The 20,790-nt window shown below is 41.9% G+C and overlaps 1 protein-coding gene across 1 annotated transcript in view; it reads right to left on the reverse strand.

Annotated features, from left to right (window-relative positions):
- Positions 1 to 20,790, reverse strand: part of GNA14 (G protein subunit alpha 14) — a 205,602-nt gene that overhangs the window by 138,485 nt on the left and 46,327 nt on the right. The window lies entirely within an intron of this gene.

Below are 20,790 nucleotides of genomic sequence, written 5' to 3' on the forward strand. Positions count from 1 at the left end.
GATGACTTTTACCATGTCTTGGTCTAAACTGATACTTAATGACTTTCATATTTGGGGCCTAAAAGATTCCAGAAAATAAAAGAAAAAAGAAGGGGAAGGAGAGGAGAAAGACAGAGGAAAGGCTGGACTGGAAACTCCTTGAGGAAACAGCATCATCTTTCTTGTTTATCATCCACAGCTCCTAGCCCAGGTCTCAGCATAGCTAACATAGCGCAAACACATGATTAAAGAATGCAAGATAGAATACACACTACTGTATATAAAATAGATAACCAACAAGGACCTGTAGAGCACAGGGAACTATACTCAACATTTTGTAATAACCTATAAGAGAAAAAAATCTGAAAAAGAATATATATATGTGTATATAGATATGTGTATACACATATATATGTATAACTGAATCACTGTACACCTGAAACTAACATGATACTGTAAATCAACTATACTTTAACAACAACAACAAAAAAAGAATGCAAGATGGAGAAAAATAATTACCCAGGTTAAAAAAAAAGCACTCAGGTTATGGAGGGGTGGGATGGGGAGGGTGGGAGGGAGGGAGACGCGTGAGGGAGGGGATGTGGGAACAGATGTATATGTATGACTGATTCACTTTGTTATAAAGCAGAAACTAATTAAAAAAAAAAGCACACAGGTTAGACTAAAATACTGGTTCAGAAGCACAAATGAGGATCTGGCCAAATTGGCAGTACTGGATAGGCTGGCGGGGGGTAAGCAGAGCCCCAGTCATTCTGAGGAGGCAACCCTAACTGTGCCTTCTGGGGGCGCAGCGGTGGGTAGGGGATAGTCAAGTCTCAGAATCGGTCGGGGGGCCCTTTCTTGTTCTGCCACTGCTTACCCTTGGCAGCCTGCTCAGAGCAGACAGGCCTGCGCCCAGAAAACCCTTTTTGGCTGCCTGGTGGAGGCAGCAAAGATGCAATTTAGACATTAGAGTGGCCCTTCAGAAAGCCTTCATGGGATTCAACTGGTAAACAGAATGTCACACCACTTCTGAGAGCAGCAGAGCGCTCTGCTACTTGAGTCTCGTGGAACTTCACATCAGACAAGTTCGCCAATGCCCAGGCAGAAAGGGCCTTCTATGTAGCCGAGCCTTGATGAGGAACCCAAGTCCCATATGCCCACTCTTATTTCGTTAAAGAGCTCTACTGTTCCAGACGCATCTTAAGCTGAATATCCAGCCTCCTGTATCTCTTTTACCTGTTTTTTATTTTAATGGGGTAGAAAAAAACAAAGTTTCTTCCCCACAGAAGGTGGATTGAACTTACTCATGCTATTAACATCTTCTGAAACATGTCTCAGGCATGCTCTTTTCTTGATCCTGGCAGTGAGGTGGTAACTAACAAGAGGGGCCAAGAGGATCATGGTCCTGTTAGCACAGGGGCATTGAGGTCCCTAGCACTTGGGTATCTAAAATGGCACAACTGGTAAATGGAAATGCCATTTCCAGCCAGATGTGGCTGGTGCTTTAGCTGCTCCTCTCCCTTGCTGGAGGGGCTAGAATTGTCCTGCCCAACAGGTTTACTGAGCAGCTACTACGCATCAGGTCCTGTGAAACAGCTGTGAATAGGATGGAGATGGTCCCTGCTCCCGAGGAGCTTAGAGAATGGCAAGGGAGAGACAACTCAACAGAAGCCACTTCTTTAAGGGAGACAAGTAAATACGTATGCCCTTCATTCTAAAACAATTTCCTCCTCAATTTTTAGTCACTTTATTGAGACATGATCTACATACTATAAAGTTTACCCATCTAATGTGTACAATTCAATGGTTTTTAGTATATGTGCTGAGCTGTGCAATCATCACCATAATCTCATATTAGAACATTTTCATTATCCCAAAAAGAAACCTTATACCCATTAGCAGAGATTCCCCATGCCATTACCACGCCAGCCCAGGCAACACTAATCTACTTTCTGTTTCTAGAGATTTTGTTATTCAGAACACTTCAGGATGGGATCATGCAACATGTACTCTTTTGTGACTGGCTTCTTTTTTTTTTTTTGCGGTATGCGGGCCTCTCACCGTTGTGGCCTCTCCCGTTGCGGAGCACAGGCTCCGGACGCGCAGGCTCAGCGGCCATGGCTCACGGGCCCAGCTGCTCCATGGCATGTGGGATCTTCCCAGACCGGGGCACAAACCTGTGTCCCCTGTATCGGCAGGCGGACTCTCAACCACTGCGCCACCAGGGAATCCCGTGACTGGCTTCTTTTGATGAGCATAATGCTGTCTGAGGTTCATCAATGCTAGAGCACACATCAGTACTTCATTCCTTTTTATTGCCAAATAATATTCTATTGTATGGATATGCCTATTTCATGTATCCATTCTTCAGTTAATAGATTGGGTTGTTTCCACTTTTTGTCTATTATGAATAATACTGCTATGAACATTCATGTGCAAGTTTTTGAATGGACCTAGGTTTCAATTCTCTTGGCTAGACACCTAGGAGTAGACTTGCTGGGTCATATATTAGCTCCATGTTTAACATTTCGTGGAACTGTCAGAGAGTTTTCTAACGTGGCTGCATCTTTTTATAGTCCCATTAGCAATGTACGAGTCCTCAAATTTTAATGTTTCTGAATATGGGTACAATTTATAATCCATGTGCATATTTAATATAGTGATCTTTTCCTTACTTTTTTTTTTGTGTGTGTGGTACGCGGGCTTCTCACTGTTGTGGCCTCTCCCGTTGTGGAGTACAGGCTCTGGACACGCAGGCTCAGCGGCCATGGCTCACAGGCCCAGCCGCTCCATGGCATGTGGGATCTTCCCAGACCGGGGCACGAACTTGTGTCCCCTGCATCGTCAGGCGGACTCTAAACCACTGTGCCACTAGGGAAGCCCTCCTTACTTTATTAGCTGTTTGTTATTAAATTAATGGTGCACTTTAAATTAGTGGTATCCTAGAATAAGGGAAATATTGATACAGTGATAATTCACTGAGCCTCAACCAAGTACTAGGCACACCTTGTTTAATGCTCATTTACCCTGTAACAGAGGTATTACCTTAATTTGTAGATGAGGAAACTGAGGTTCAAAAATGAGCCGTAATTCCACCATTAAAAAGTCTATAAATAACAAATGCTGGAGAGGGTGTGGAGAAAAGGGAACCCTCTTATACTGTTGGTGGGAATGTATATCGGTACAACCACTATGAAGAACAGTACGGAGGTTCTTCAAAAAATGAAAAATAGAGTTGCCATATTATCCAGCAATTCCAGTCCTGGGCATATATCTGGACAAAACTATAATTCAAAAAGATACATGCACCCCTATGTTCACAGCAGCACTATTCAATAATAGCCAAGACATGGAAACAACCTAAATGTCCATCGACAGATGAATGGATAAAGTAGATGTGATATCTATCTATCTATCTATCTATCTCACAGTCATAAAAAAAAGAATGAAATAATGCCATTTGCAGCAACATGGATGGACTCAGAGATTATCATACTAAGTGAAGTAAGTCAGAAAGAGAAAGACAAACAGCATATGATATCACTTATATGTGGAATCTAAAATATAACACAAATGGCTCTGGCCTTTCCATGCCATCTGTGAACAATCTCAAACTGGTCTGAGCCCCTGTGATCAGAAGCACCTCTTCTGCCCCCACCCAGAGAAGCCAGGATTGACATTTTAGGGGAGCTGTGAGAAAGGGCATCTTCTATCCTATTGGTGATCTGGCGATAGGAAACATGGGAGTGGAACTTGTTTATGTGACAGTACCTGTCAGAATAAAAATACACTGCTCCTTGCTTCCCCAGGGCCTGTCTTGACACACAAAGCCTTCGTTCGTTTATTTATTTGTTTTTTTTAAATAAATTTATTTATTTTATTTATTAAAAGAATAAATAAATAAAATAAAATAAAATAAAATATAACACAAATGAACCTATCTACAAAACAGAAACAGACTCACAGACAGAGAACAGACTTGTGGTTGCCAAGGTCAGGGCGGGGAGGGATGGACTGGGAGTTTGGGGTTAGTTGATGAAAACTATTATATAAAGAATAGATAAACAACAAGGTCCTACTATATAGCACACAGAACTATATTGACTATCCTGTGATACACCATAATGGAAAGGAGTATAAAAAAGAATGTGTGTGTGTGTGTGTGTGTATCACTTTGCTGCACAGCAGAAATTAACACAACACTGTAAATCAACTATGCTTCAACTGAAAAAAAAAGGGTCTGGGCTTCCCTGGTGGCGCAGTGGTTAACAATCCGCCTGCCAATGCAGGGGACAAGGGTTCAAGCCCTGGTCCGGGAAGTTCTTACATGCTGCGGAGCAACGAAGCCCATGGGCCACAACTACTGAGCCTGCGCTCTAGAGCCCGCAGGCCACAACTACAGAAGCCCGCGTGTCTAGAGCCCATGCTCCGCAACAAGAAAAGCCAACGCAATGAGAAGCCTGCGCACCGCAACGCAGAGTAGTCCCTGCTTGCCCCAACTAAAGAAAGCACACATGCAGCAAGGAAGACCCAACGCAGCCAAAAATAAATAAATAAAATAAATACTATTTTTTAAAAAAGAAAAGAAAAAGGGCCATAATTATATAGCCTCTGCCACTGCACCGTGGTAGTATTAGCATTTGAACTTGGGTTGATTTTCTGCCAAAGTCCAATTTTCCTCTATACCTTCTCACTATTGTTCAAAGATGAGCAAGGGATAATATGTACTTTCTATGATTTCACAATCTCTGAGACAGATAAATACATAAATAAATGAATACAAGACAGGCTGTGATAAGTACTCAATAAAAGGAATTCTAAAAGTACTCTGTGTGGCCAGAGACCAAATTTGACAGGAAATATTGGAATCTTCGGATAAGTGGTATTTAAGGTGGGTTTTGTTTGGCAGGTGTGGTAGAACAACTTAAATCAATGCTCTAAGACTGTGCCATCCAATATGGTAGCTATCAGCCATATGCAGCTATTGAGCACTTGAAACATGACTAGTCCAAATGCGGAAGTGCTGTAAAAACACACTGGATTTCAAAGGCTTAGTATTTTAAAAAAAGAATGTGAAATATCTCATTAATAATGTTTATATTGAGTACATGTTGATAATATTTTGGACATACTGAGTTAAAAATATATTATTACAATCAATTTCACCTATTTATCTTTTTACTTTTTTTTTCCTATCTTTTTACTTTTAAAAATACGATTAACAGAACATTAAAATTATCTAGGTGGCTCATATTTTTACTGGACAGTGCAGCTCTAAGAAATAAAGATGGCAGAGAATATTCCGGGATCATCAATTGCTATCACTGAAAAATCCAAGAGGTGTAATAAGAAACAAACTTGAGAAAGAAGGTGAAGGTCTAACTATTTAGGGCTCAGGTGCCCTGCAATGCCAAGCAGTTTGAAATTTGGTGTGGATGTAACAGGAGAGTGAAAGGTTTTGAAAGGGGAGTGAAAACATCAGGTCTGTGCCTCAGAAGGCGAATGTTGGCAACCCTTAGTCAATAGCATTGACAGAGGTGACAAGACCAAAACCCACCCCACAACTCTCCAAACTCTTAAAAATGCTGGATCAAGTGTAATGCCACAAGAATACACAGCCAAACTTGGAAAAGCAGGAAAAGGAATTCCCAGCTGCCATAAACAGAAGGAATCAAATGTCAGAGCAATGGGTCAAGAAGCTGCCATAAACAGAAGCAATTAAATCTCAGAGCAATGGGTCAAGAAGCTCAGGTGTGCTGGAACAGGACACAGGCCATTAGATCTGGGGGCTGAGGCTTTCACATCTGTGTGGGGAGAGGAGCCCAGGTCACTGCCCTGCACAAAAAGGGATGAGAAATTGAAACACACGCATAAAACTGGCACTAGAAAAAAATCCTCCCAGCGGAGGCAAGGACGGAAGCTTGGACAAGGGAAGTCAGTAAAAAGATAAGGAGCCAGTGTAGGATCCTGTAAAGACAGAGTGCAGGAACACTGGGAGATGGTGCTGCCTGGTGAGCGAAGTAAAGGCAGTGTCAAGAAGGAGGGGGGGCCGGGGAGGCCAACTGCTGAGCAGGAGTGGAAACAGACAAAGATGAGACAGTGCTTTTGATGTGGTGATTACAGGTGACCCCAGGCCTCAAAGAGAGCCGTATCAGCACGGTGGCTGGAACAGAAAAAAGCAAGGGTAGCAAACACGACCTTCTCTGAACGTTTTAGAAGTGACTTGGAGAGACAGGCTGTTGGTCGCTTAAAGAGAGAAACAGATCAAAGGAATTTCTTTTGAGCAACAAGAGCCATACAGAGGAAGTCAGTCAAACAGAAGAGTGGTTCTAAAGATCAAGGCAAGAAGAAGAATCAGGGCTTTCCTGGTGGCGCAGTGGTTGAGAGTCCACCTGCCGATGCAGGGGACACGGGTTCGTGCCCCAGTCCGGGAAGATCCCACATGCCGCTGAGCGGCTGGGCCCGTGAGCCATGGCCGCTCAGCCTGTGCGTCCGGAGCCTGTGCTCCGCAACAGGAGAGGCCGCAACAGTGAGAGGCCCGCGTACCGCAAAAAAAAAAAAAGAAGAAGAATCAGTGAAGGAGGTTTAGAGGAGGATAATGACCAAAGATGGAGCCTTCGAAAAGGTAAAAGGTGCTGATGTCCACCAGAGGTTCAAAATGATAATCATGTAAAAGCCATGGAGCTATTCTGGAATGGGGAGCACAGGGGCTGAGGGCCTACAACAAGCTGTTGCTCTTGGATTGAGACAAGGAAGGCCCCAGGGACAGTGATGAGCGGCAGGGAGGGCCCGGCTGCCATGAACTCCCATAAACACCATCTCAGTTGTGGCCTAAACACTGAGGTTACCCAGGGTTGCCCGAGCTAGGTGCAAAAAAGTGGTCACAGAACGTTGAAGAAGTGAAGCCTTGCTAAGAATCCAGACTGGGTATGGGAAAAAGTGAAACCAAAACTAGAGAGAAAGACTGGGAGACTAGGCAGACACTGGAGTACAGACATCAGGCCGCAAAATACAGCACAGGACAAAGGCCAGTCTGTGCCGCTTATATGTTATAAGCAGTTAATAGTCAAAGGAGGAAAAATACTTATTTTGCCATTTATATTTACCCTCAACAGTGTAGTCATTTGAGCAGATGGTAAGCATTATGTCAGTTCATAAGTGGGAAAAGACAGAAATATTAAAATATAGAACTGTTTTCCTTCAACTCTTTTGCTGTTCAGTTCCATCATTCATTCATGTAATCATTCTGGTGTTCCTATAACATGCCAGTTTCTGAAGGATGAGAATATGAAGAAGTAGAATGCACATTTTATTTAACCTGAAACTAAACCTTTATTCTGAGAATTTGAATTCAGTGAGTCTGAGGCCTGTGCTTATACACAAACCAAGAAAATAGTCATTGGTCCTTTCCTTCAGGAGCTGGAGGAGGGTCACAGATGGACTGAAGAAAGTCAGGAGTCCTTGCCTTTGATGCTAGGGTGTCACATTATAGGAGAATCTGTCCTCACTTGGAGCATATTTACACTGTGGGAATGTTGGTATTCTAGCAACTGACGAGCAATTCAAAGAGGCTGCTGAGATCAAAGGACTTGGGGGAAGCCCTGAGCAGTGTGAACTGGAAAGCCTATGACAACTCAGAAGGTTAAGCAGAAAAATCAGGTCATTTGGAAAACTACAGTTAGTCTTCAATGGCAGTTAGTGATTTTTTGGCCAGCGAGCGATAAGGAATTGAAAAAGGAACAGTCACAGTGGCAACAAATGTTTCACAAGAGAAAAATATCAGAAGAAACAGAGACCTAACTTGGAGGGAGGAGAGATTATAAAATGTGTCTGTAAAAGTATTTAGACTGGGAAATAATATCCAAAAAAATTCAGACAAATCTTACATCTTCCTTCTATCTTGGATTAGTCTTACCTTTCGGACATTTCTCTCTTTCCCCCTCTCTTTCTTTCATAAAATGAAAACAAATATATACTTCTTAGTTCTACAGACTATGCAATGAGACACTAGTTCCAAGTACATTCCAAAAGATATCTTACAAGACGCAGTTTTGCTTCAATATGCAATAAACTGATCTGTGACCTGTGACCCATGGTTTTTTTTTTTTCTTTTTTCTTTTTTTTTTTTCCACTCATTTGTCTTCCAAAATTTGTTGACATATTGTCTGCTGTAATCTTTTCTCTATTCTTAGTGTCCATGTAGGTTTATACATTTCATGGACCCTTTGTGGGGTAGCAGAGATACACCTGTGGGCTCAGTCTGCCATGTAGAGCCAGAAATCTTGAGCTGATTCTAGATGATTCATTTACCAAGAAGACCAGACCTGATGCCCTTGATTTAAAAATCATTCTCATATGGGCATGCTTTGATTCCATTTCTGACTCTGTACTATTAACTTTGACCCATGGTTTTTAAAAATATTTATGTTAGAATCACAATCTGTAATTAAAAATGGAAAGTAACTAGCTACAAATAAAAAACCAAATTGGTTTGAATTAGCCAAGGTAATGGAGTCTATCAGAGAAATTAAATATTTTAAAGCAGTAAATTAGCCTAAAAGGCATCCAGTGCCTTGCAAATCTTGCAAAAACCTGCTGCCTATGTGTCTCCTGGGGACTCTGTACATTTTAAAAACGAGGTCAGGCCAGGTCCAATTAGAAGGGTGAATACAGGATGCTTCTGAATGTTTTGGGGTCATAATTTAATGAGCTATAGCAATAATTTGCTAAATGTTCCATTGGTGGCTTCATGAAGATAATATTGCAGGTAGACTAGCACAAGTCTATAAGTGATTAGGAACTGCAGGTATAAGCCATGAATAATAAGCCCACAACACAGTTAGTGCTAAATGAATACTTAGTAATATTTAGTAACGCTATTTCAGCTAAAATTAGATTATAGGTTACTTTAATATCCTGCTTGAAAATTACTTTTCTCAAACCTTGAAAACTTCCAGAGAACAATCTAGGTTGACTCTTTCTGTATAAAGCATGTTGGGGATGCAGGAGAGGGGAGCATTTATAGTGAAGATCTAGGTTTCAGCTTCCACTGGGATATAATCAACCTATGCTCAAGGAGTTGAATGCCAGTAAGCTGGCTCCACATCCCAGGGCATCTGCAAGCTCTGTGAGGGAGTGAAGTGGGAAGGAGGGAAGGCAAGGGATGAGCAGTAGAATGAGAAAGATCTTTCATCAAAACCTCTAAGAGACTTGGATGCTTGACATCAGGTGGAGAACCACCATAGCTCAAGACAGTCAGTGGCCCAAAACAACAGGACTTCTTGTACCCTTTAGGTACCGCCATTTGTTTGTTTATTTTAACCTGTGTCTGCTTCTCTGTGGTCACTAGACCAGAGGTTGGGGGAAATTTGGGGGTTGGCATCCTCTAGCTCTACCTCGGGGAAGAAGGGAATGCAGCACACAATCAGCTTAGCAAAAGAGTGGACCTGCAAGAAACACAGGGGAGCAAGCTGGCACTGAATATAAACAAGGGTTTGGTGTAAAAACTAGTCTCAGCAACAGAATGATGTACTTGACCTTACGAGTATTTAAGGTGTGAAGAAAAAGGCAAAGCAAGGTTGAAAGAAATCACGATTTTCTGTGCCTTACTTCTGAACGAAAGACCTTGTTTAGTAATTTCAGGTGAAATGAAGAGGCTCTTTTCCAGGTTGCCACAAATTTGGAAAGGTGGTTAAACGTACACAGGAGAACTACTGATAAGAATAATGGAAGAAAAAACATTTACACAATCTGGAATCCATATATTGTATCTACTGTTTTTTCTCTTAATTTGAATAGATGGGAACATAAGGATTAATGTACATATGTATTCTCCTCTCACTTTATAATGGGTGGTAACATAAGGATTCTCATCAGCTGACACTCTCAGAAATATTCACGAATCTCTGAGAATCTCATTACGTGCAATTAACAGTAGCCGTCACATCCGACAAGCTCTGGTATATAATCTCAGTAGCTTTTTGATTTACACTCAATCTCACACAGGCAGGCAGCCCTCCTCCATGTTGAAGCTATGCTATCTGCAACAATGGTCCATCCAACCTTGAGGCAGCAAAGGAAGAGAAGAAGAGCACGTAGGCTCTTCCCTGCATTGCCCCAGAAGAGACTCTCTGCTCAAAGCACATGGCTCTGATGTAACAGCAAGGGAGGAGGGAAAGCACAGAGGGGCACGGAAAATATTTGGTGAACATTAACTGATGTCTGCCACACACTCCTAACTTACTGAAGAAGCATGAATCTGCCAGACACATGCCCCACTGGGGGTAAAGTAAATAAGGTTACTAAGGAACCTTTAACTTCTCTAGAGGATAGTTTGAAATCACCAACCTTAGCTAGAGACAAAACATAATGTTTTTTTTTTTAATTATGGTATCTATTATTTATTTATTTATTTTTTATTTTTTTTTAATATTATTATTTTTTATTAGTTTCTGCTTTATAACAAAGTGAATCAGTCATACATATACATCTGTTCCCACATCCCTTCCCTCATGCATCTCCCTCCCTCCCACCCTCCCCATCCCACCCCTCCAGGCGGTCCCAAAGCACCGAGCTGATCTCCCTGTGCTCTGCGGCTGCTTCCCACTATCTATCTACCTTACGTTTGGTAGTGTATATATGTCCATGCCTCTCTTTCGCTTTGTCACAGCTTACCCTTCCTCCTCCCCATATCCTCAAGTCCATTCACAAGTAGGTCTGTGTCTTTATTCCCGTTTTACCCCTAGGTTCTTCATGACATTTTTTTTTAAATTCCGTATATATGTGTTAGCATACGGTATTTGTCTTTCTCTTTCTGACTTACTTCACTCTGTATGACAGACTCTAGGTCTATCCACCTCATTATAAATAGCTCAGTTTCGTTTCTTTTTATGGCTGAGTAATATTCCATTGTATATATGTGCCACATCTTCTTCATCCATTCATCCGATGATGGACACTTAGGTTGTTTCCAGCTCCGGGCTATTGTGAATAGAGCTGCAATGAACATTTTGGTACATGTCTCTTTTTGAATTATGGTTTTCTCAGGGTATATGCCTAGTAGTGGGATTGCTGGGTCATATGGTAGTTCTATTTTTAGTTTTTTAAGGAACCTCCATACCGTTCTCCATAGCGGCTGTACCAATTCACATTCCCACCAACAGTACAAGAGGGTTCCCTTTTCACTGTAACGCCAAGCATAAGTACTATTTATGGTGTCACAGTCATCCTTAAATCGCCTTGTCAGGCCAGAGATGGAGTGACCAAAATTGGGGAGGGGGAAGCAGCACCCTGTGGTGCTATCCGTGGTGCTGAAATGGAACTGCAAGGAATTTTTAATTGGTAACAGCAATGAACATTTATTTTAAATTCGATAAAACAAAACCTTCTACTATTTCATATTTTTAATTGAGAGATATAAAAATTCTGCTAAGCACAGAACTACTGTTATGTGCATTTTCGGTTCTATGTTATGGTTTGTTAAGGGAGAGAGATTTTGAAAGAAAGAGGATTTGCTTTGCTATTTGTCCAGAGATCAGATAGGGCAAAGATCAAAATAATTATGACTGGTGCCCTTGGAAAATCTATATATTTTTATTTTTTAGCTATGATAGTGTCCTGAATATTTTTTGAAGTTTTAAATTATTAGAATTTTTAAAAATATAAGATACTTTACTTCCCATCTAAAATTTGAAAGCATAAATGTTTATTGTTTTTATTTTTCTGCTTAAGAAGATGGAAGTGAAATAGTTTGAGAAACAACCTATTTTCACAGAGTAACATTCATCTTATACTATTTAATGATACTACCACTGAAGATTTCTAGTTGATGCATTTGTGAGCTTTATAAAAAAGGAATTAATATGGTGTTATAACCCCAATAACTAGATATGGCCTAGAGGTTAATGTTTCCCACCTTCCCCTCCACATTTCTTATATAATGACCACAACTGCTGTCCAGTCAGTCATTTCTTATATTCTCCATGGTCTAAAAACCTATGCTCATTCTCTCAAACTTCTGTGCTATATGTTCCATGACTCCATCCAATAACAACTCAGTAACAAAAGGGATGGATGAACACTTTAAGCCTTCTCCAGTTTATGACTGTTCTCTGAAACACAGAAAACATTTTCCACAGTAAATTACCTTATGAAGATATGAGCCTGATATGCTAACCTGAAAATGCCAAACATCTGAACCCCACCTTAACAGCAAACAGCTCGGAAACATATGCCTCTTCTTTGCTAAATTCTAACCTTTCCCAAAAGGCAGTAGTATGTGCATGCACAAAATCTAATAAATCACACAGGACTTTCCTTTGGAGCAGTTACGTTCCTACTCCTCTACAAGCACTTGGAAACTAAGGGCCTTAGGCTAGACACCAAAGCAGCACTTGCTAATGTGATCCATGGGCTGTTTGAAGAGTTGATGAGGGGAAAAATATCCCTCATCTTAAGTTAAAATCACTCAAGCACTCATTTTACTTATTACCAGGCTATATAAGCTTGAACACCTGAATTTACTACTTTGGGAGAAAGAAGAGTATCTGCCCCATACTTTCTTAAACACTCCATACTTCAAAGAAAGAATTTCAGATAAATTCCATTTTCCCCTAAATGAAAGTTCAGAGCTTTGCCAAATTGGTTAGTATAGCAATAAAACAGAGTACAGTTCTCACACCTTGAACACAGCTTATCCTTCATCTGTTCAGACATTTAATGAGTGGGTCTGATAGTCACACGCCTTTAGTGGATTCAAGTCAAGGTGTTTTTAACAACGCTCAAGTCCAACCATATTCCAACGGGGCCCTCCCCCAACCAAGGCTGTCATCAGAGAAGACTTCTCTTTCCCTAAAGGGCTCTCAGGAGAGAGTTTACTATCAACACAATTAGAATCATTTTAGCATAGCCTCTTTTAAACTACTGGTATTCCCTACCTATAAATTAAACACTCTGGGAACCTGCCTATTTATTGACCACTTTCAAAGAGGGCTCTGTAGAATGCAGAAACAGGAAGACAGAAAAAGATTCTGAAGGAAGGTCTTTGGAATTTCTGGTCACACTATCAGAGCTCCAGGGGGCTGCTTTGATGGTGAACTCATAACTTCCTCAGGCTCTGACAGATCCCAGTACCCCAGTGTCTGGCTCAGCTGCTTACACAGCTCTGCAGTAAATTTGTTTTTCCCATCAAATGAGCGAAAACTCTTGTTCTCCAAGGAGTCATGTTTTTTTTATGGAAGTAAACAAAGAAATCATAAATACTCCTCTCTCACCATTAAGAGTTCATATCACTTTAATGTGAAGACACTCATCATCAGAACCCACAAACAGTAGACCAAGGGTGATGGAGTGAAACAATGAATGATCATGGCAATAAGAGGAAGTCTTGCCTTGCTTTTATGTGAGGACCTCTGGGACTATCCTGCATCAGTACCTCAGTGGTTTCAGTCTCTCACATAATTCCAGAAAACTGTATTATGTCTAGGGCCAATGACAGTTTTATATCACTTGAAAAACTTGTTTAGAACTTGTTCTACATTGTGTTTCCAATATGACTCAGCTGCTGGAATAAAAATAATGGTGAAAAATATTAATCTATAATATGAAAAGAACAAGTTTGGTCACAAGTGCTACAATCTTAAATTATAGATTAGCACAAGCTACCTTAAAAGACAAAATTTTAAAAATTGAACGATAATGAAAAAATTATTTTTGTGCAAGTATATCCAGATCCTCAGTTTGAACAGTAATGACTGTTTTTCCAACACTTATCTCACTTAAAACCTTACCCTCATTTAATGTTTCCTACATTGTAGTTTAGTTGAAATCCTCAAGTGCCTCATTTCTGCACAGATTTTGTCATTATAAAGAAATAGGTTTCAAACACAGAGAGGATTCATTACCAGAAAAGGGAATGGACCAGTTGGGAAAGAGGGGCAGAGACTATACGTCCATCTAAAATACTCCAGTAAGGGCTTCCCTGGTGGCGCAGTGGTTGAGAGCCCGCCTGCCGATGCAGGGGACATGGCTTCGTGCCCCAGTCCGGGAAGATCCCACATGCCATGGAGCGGCTGGGCCCGTGAGCCATGGCCGCTGAGCCTGCGCGGCCGGAGCCTGTGCTCTGCAGCGGGAGAGGCCACAACAGTGAGAGGCCTGCGTATGGCAAAAATGAATAAATAAATAAAAATAAAATAAAATACTCCAGTTAAACTAGAGATCCATCGTTTTCATAAATATTAAATCCTTCCAAATTGACTGCCATCTCAAAAAAAGCCTCATGGACCTAGAGAACGCCGTGGCCCTTATCCCAGACTATAAGGTGACACTGGTCATGATGTCTGGGGCAATTGCCAGGTCACTGCTCCTGTCCTATTCCTTGGGTGTCCAGCCCTGGGAAGCTGGGAGTGTGATGCGGAGGTGGGATAGGCTGTCTCTAACCAGGATCACTAAGATCCGGTCATTAGTCCCACCCTCTGCCACTCCTGTAAAATTGGGATACCAGATTATGTGGCTAGCCCTCAGGCACCCCGAACAAGTCAGAGGTCTTCACTCTAAGGCTGGGTACAGCCAGCTGAGTGCAAAAGAGCAGGGCAGGTGGGGCTGACCACCGTCTTCAGGATGCTTTGTGCCAACGTGAACCACTTGCTCTCTCTCACATCCTGCAACCATGCCCCCAAACCCCAATGCTACTGGGCCCAGAAGCTCTAGGAAGCAGGGTGTCCCAAGCCCTCCCCCTCCCCCAACAACAGAGAAGAACAAAGACTTGGAACCAGAGACCAGCTGCTTGTTTCATGTCTGCTCTGTGACCTTGAGCACATTCTTTCAATTTCCCAAGAATCAAGTTTCTTCAGTTTTGTAAAGTGATGTTCACTTTGCAAATTCAAAGGAACTCTTGATGCCTTCAGTCCCTGGTCTTGGGCTTGTCAAAGACCTATTATTCCTCCTTTTAGCCATTATGGTTGTTTTCTACAGCAGGCTATGCTGAGTGGACCCCAAATTCTCCTCCAAATACTGATATTTTAATGACAGTCTCACAGAGAGATGCAAAAATGGGATTTAGGGGCTTCCCTGGTGGCGCAGTGGTTGAGAGTCCGCCTGCCGATGCAGGGGACACGGGTTCGTGCCCCGGTCCGGGAAGATCCCACATGCCGCGGAGCACCTAGGCCCGTGAGCCATGGCCGCTGAGCCTGCGCATTCGGAGCCTGTGCTCTGCAACGGGAGAGGCCACAACAGTGAGAGGCCCACGTACCGCAAAAAAAAAAAAAGGGATTTAATAGGTTTCCCTTGGGCCTGCTGACTAATTTCTTTAGGTCAATAGCTTGTTCAACTGCAAAGTGCTTGGACAGAAGTCATTGCTAGGAGTTGCCCGTTGGCACTTCCTAGCTCGGACCACTCCTTGCTCCTGGAGATGTATTTCTGTCCTTCTCCACACATCTTGGGGACACACTGGAACTTAGTCATTTATTCATTCAAAATCTATTATGCACCTATCAGGCCTTTTGGGATTTGGAATTCTTGTCTTCCTCTGGCAGATCAGAAATATCATGGGTCCACGTATGGATTCTTTCAATTCTCATGTAATACATATCATATAACTAGAGTGACCATATGGACTGCTTTGCCCCGGGCAGTCCTAGTTTGTGCCTGTGGTGCCAGCATAGCTATTAACAGTGCCCGCATTCACTCTCAGACTGTCCCAGTTTGTATGAGAAACTATGTCACCACCAGATAAGTAGATCCACCTGCAGTTCTTGTAGGCTTCGTGTGGGGTGGGAGTGGGGGAGGAGAAGGACCCACATCACAGAGACCACAAGAAGCCTTAGTTATCTGCTAGACCAGCACAAGCTGTGAGGGGAAACTATGAAGGCTGCTGTCACCTTTTCAATCTTTTTGTTTTGCGGTTTGCAGGCCTCTCACTGCTGTGGCCTCTCCCGCTGCGGAGCACAGGCTCCGGCCGCGCAGGCTCAGCGGCCATGACTCACGGGCCCAGCCGCTCCGTGGCATGTGGGATCTTCCCAGACCGGGGCACGAACCCGCGTCCCCTGCATCGGCAGGCGGACTCTCACCCACTGCGCCACCAGGGAAGCCCTGCTGTCACCTTTTAAGAAACATGTTTGGAATCATTTCTTTTCAGACGCAGCCACAGAGAGAATTTGAGAGCACAGACTCCACAGCCAGATAAGTTGGCACTGCCACTACCAGGTTATGTACACATGGGCAAGTTATATAACCTCTCTGTGCCTCAGTTTCCTCACGTGTAAAGTGAAGTTAATAACAGTACCTACTTCGTGAGGTCGTTGTGAAGAACACGAGTCAATGGGCCTGTGCATACTAACTGCTGTAAGTGTTTTCTGCCACAAAGGATTGCCCTGGACCCAATCCTGGTCGCAGACAGCTACACATTGGCCAAACATAAGGAAGGCCCACATTCAGAGATTTGGTGCAAAAGACTTTGGTTTGGGTATTGACAAAATCAACCCAATAAGATTCTCTCTTTTAGGAAGTACATGCTTGATGGACAAGGCAGGTCACTGAAGTTGAATCTCAAGTGACAGGAAGTTCTGTTCCCACAGTTTGGCCCAGTCACAGAATCCTTAGGCCCCAAGGTTCCTGAATCCCTGGAAGAAACAGTGCTGACCCCATACTCCTGTGTACATTTGTTATAATCTCCCATCACCCAGTTTCATCTGTTAATGGATCTCTTCTGCCACCTTAAATTCACGGGGGACAGGCCAAGCTTAATTCAAAGAAGAAGAGGTGCAGGAAAAATCTGGGACCCCAGATGGAACCTTCCATTTGTGAAATCGTCAATTCTACATCCTACTCTCTGATCACAACTTCAGATCAACTCAACTCCTTGAAGCTCATCTATACCTTGTTGTCCTTGAAGCCCTCACTGTGCCTCAAAGTATTTTTCCTTCTGGCTTCATTTTCTTTCCTACACAGCCTGGATCACGTGTCCTACCATTTTAATTCCCTTTCACCAGCACTTTACTTTCACCTTCCAGTGTTTCTCCATCCAGGGTACCCAAAGCTACCAACTCTAAATTAATCCTACTCCGTACATGAAAGCCCCAAAGCAGCTACAGTATATTTGAGATGTGTGCTGCTATTCAGTTATAGTTTACAGTCTCAGCAGGCCCTCCATGCTGCACTTTCCCTCCACTGTGGTCAGTCACTCACCCACTATATTCCCACCTTCACCGCTACCCTCTACAACTTGACCAATCTTTCCCGCTCCTCCTCGGCTCACGGGTTTGACATGTGTTTTGGTCACACTGCATACAGAAGGATGCACGGAGACTTCCCCGCAGCCCCACTGGTGCAAGGCTTAGGTGTCCTGGGGTAAGCAAGAGCTTTACCACGTCTCCAACTGCCCTAATTCCCAAACAAAGTAAGAGACAGCAAAGCCTTTGTTTTTTGAATCTGCTCAGGAGAAGGAGGCAAGGCCTTAAACACAGAGTTCAAGTTTGGAGGGACAGGAACAAAGAAAAGAGCCAAGGGAGATAGAAAGCATTAAATGTACTCCTGAGGTCATTAGCCCTCCAGCTAACAAGGCAGATAAATTGCAGGCAGCTGGGAAATGTGGACGCTTTGGCAACAACAACAAACAACAACACCATTGCAGGGATCTGGACTCCTCTGACTCCAGATTCCAAAACAAATGCTTTCTCTGTAAGTTCATGAAATTCCAGTAAACTTTTGTTTGAGATTTTAATTGTTTTTGCTTTATCTTCATGTTGGTTGAGGAGTTGAAGATTTTTAAAAATCTTTTCATCATAGTTCTATGTGGCTCCAACTGATCCACTTCTTAAAAATTTTTTTTTTACATTTTTTAATTGAAGAACAGTTGATTTACAATGTTGGGTTAGTTTCAGGTGTACAGCAAAGTGATTCAGTTATACATATACATATATCCATTCCTTTTCAGATTCTTTTCCCATATAGGTTATTATAAAATATTGAGTAGAGTTCCCTGTGCTATACAGTAGATCATTGTTTACCTATTTTATATATAGGAGTGTGTATATGTTACTTCCAAATTCCTAATTTATCCCTCCCCTCCCACCTTTCCCCTTTGGTAACAATAAGTTTGTTTTCTACGTCTGTGATTCTATTTTTGTTTTGTAAATAAGTTCATTTGTATCATTTTTTTAGATTCCACATGTAAGTGATATCATATGGTATTTGTCTTTCTCTGTCTGACTTACTTCACTTAGTATAATAATCTCTAGGCCTACCCATGTTGCTGCAAACAGCATTATTTCATACCTTTTATGTTTGAGTAGTATTCCATTGTATATATGTACAACATCTTCTCTATCCATTCAGCTGTTGATGGACATTTAGGTTGCTTTCATGTCTTGGCTATTGTAAACAGTACTGCAATGAACATTGGGTTGCATGTATCCTTTTTTTAAAACTTTTTAATTTTATATTAGAGTATAGCCGATTAACAATGTTGTGATAGTTTCAGATGCACAGCAAAGCGACTCAGCCATGCATATACATGTATTCATTCTCCCCCAATTATGATTTTCTCCAGATATATGCCCAGGAGTTGGATTGAAGGATCATATGGTAGTTCTATTTTTAGTGTTTTAAGGAGCCTCCATACTGTTCTCCATAGTGGCTGTATCAATTTACATTCCCACCAACAGTTCAAGAGGGTTCCCTTTTCTCCACACCCTCTCCAGCATTTATTATTTTCAGACTTTTTGATGATGGCCATTCTGACTGGTGTGAGGTGATATCTCACTGTAGTTTTAATTTGCATTTCTAGCGTTGTTGAACATCTTTTCATGTGCCTTTTGGACATCTGTATGTATTCTTTGGAGAAATGGCTATTTAGGTTTTCTGCCCATTTTTTGATGGAGTTGTTTGGGTTTTTTTTTTTTGATATTGAGCTGTATGAGCTGTTTGTATATTTTGGAGATTAATCCTTCTTGGTAGCACCAGTTGCAAATATATTCTCCCATTCTGCAAGGTTGTCTTTTTTTTTTTTTTTTTTTTTTTGCGGTATGTGGGCCTCTCACTGTTGTGGCCTCTCCCGTTGCGGAGCACAGGCTCCGGACACACAGGCCCAGCGGCCATGGCTCACGGGCCCAGCCGCTCTGCAGCATGTGGGATCTTCCCAGACCGGGGCACAAACCCGTTTCCCCTGCATCGGCAGGCAGACTCTCAACCACTGCACCACCAGGGAAGCCCACAAGGTTGTCTTTTTCTTTTGTTTATGGTTTCCTTTGCTGTGCAAAGGCTTTTAAGTTTAATTAGGTCCCATTTGTTTATTTCTGTTTTTATTTCCATTATACTTGGAGATGGATCCAAAAAGATATTGCTGTGAATTATGTCACAGAGCGTTCTGCCGATGCTTTCCTTCAGAAGTTTTATAGTATCCAGTCTAACATTTAAAATTTTGAGTTTATTTTTGTATATGATATTAGAGAATGTTCTAATTTCATTCTTTTGTATGGAGCTGTCCAGTTTTCCCAGCACCACTTATTGAAGAGACTGTCTTTTCTCCATTGTATATTCTTGCCTCCTTTGTCATAGATTAATTGATTATAGGTGTGTGAGTTTATTTCTGGGCTTTCTATCCTGTTCCGTTGATCTATGCCTCTGTTTCTGTGCCACTATCATACTGTTTTGATGACTGCAGCTTTGTAGTATAGTCTGAAGTCAGGGAGTATGATTACTCCAGCTCCATTCTTCTTTCTCAAAATTGTTTTGGCTATCAGGGACTTTTTGTGTTTCCATACAAGTTTTAAAATTATTTGTTCTAGTTCTGTGAAAAAATGCCATTGGTAATTTGATAGGGATTGCACTGAATCTGCAGACTGTCTTGAGAAGTATGGTCAACTGACACACTTCTGAGTATGGGTCTGGGAAGAGGCTGAACATCCTCACTACTGTGTCTAGTGTCTAAAAAGGTTATGATGAGATCCTATTATCTCCTCTACATGCCTCCTGCCCCCTAACATCCTCCCACACACACAGAGATCCTTGGTTGTCCCATTAATTAATGTTTCTAAAACTTTTCTGTGCATACAAATCTCCTGGGATTCTTGTTAAAATGCAGATTCTGACTCATTATGTCTGTGTGAGAGGGCAGTCTGAGAGTCGGTATTTCTAACTTGCTCCCAGGTGATGCCAGTGCTGTTCTGGGGACCACTCCTTGAGTAGCAAGGCTCTACCCCTCTACCAGTAGACCCAAAGTGGGTCATCCAGGGGACAAACAAACAAGATGTTCCACTGATCCACAGGAAGTATTAGAATTCTATTTATGTTAATTTTACCTAAAATTTTAAATCTAAACAAACACAGGTACCTTCATCTGTCAAATGGCCTCCCATCAGGATGAATGAAAGGAATCCTAAGAAAAGGGTGGAACTAAAATTCTGCAATTCAGACGGTGTTGTCAGAGGTGAACCAACTTGTTCATTCCCATTCACCTCACTGCCATATGTTGAAATGTGTATGTCACAGAATTTACAGAATGCATTAACTAGTTTCAATTAAACTAACCCTCACAAAATGTATGAGGCTTAAATAATGCCAAGAAACTGCTAATTAAAGATTCCATTAAGAATCTACATCTGCCAACCAAAAAGTTGGGCCAGAAATCCAAAATTATAATGGTTATTTGGAATATGGACATATAGCCTTCTTTAATTATGATCTTTTTATATATATATAAATTTATTTATTTATTTTTGGCTGTGTTGGGTCTTTGTTGCTGAGCACGGGCTTTCTCTAGTTGCAGTGAGTGGGGGCTACTCTTCCTTGCAGTGCGCGGGCTTCTCATTGCGG

The sequence above is a fragment of the Mesoplodon bidens genome, assembly GCF_964165515.1.
Source record: "Mesoplodon bidens genome assembly, chromosome: 6".
NCBI classification, from domain to species: Eukaryota; Metazoa; Chordata; class Mammalia; order Artiodactyla; family Ziphiidae; genus Mesoplodon; species Mesoplodon bidens.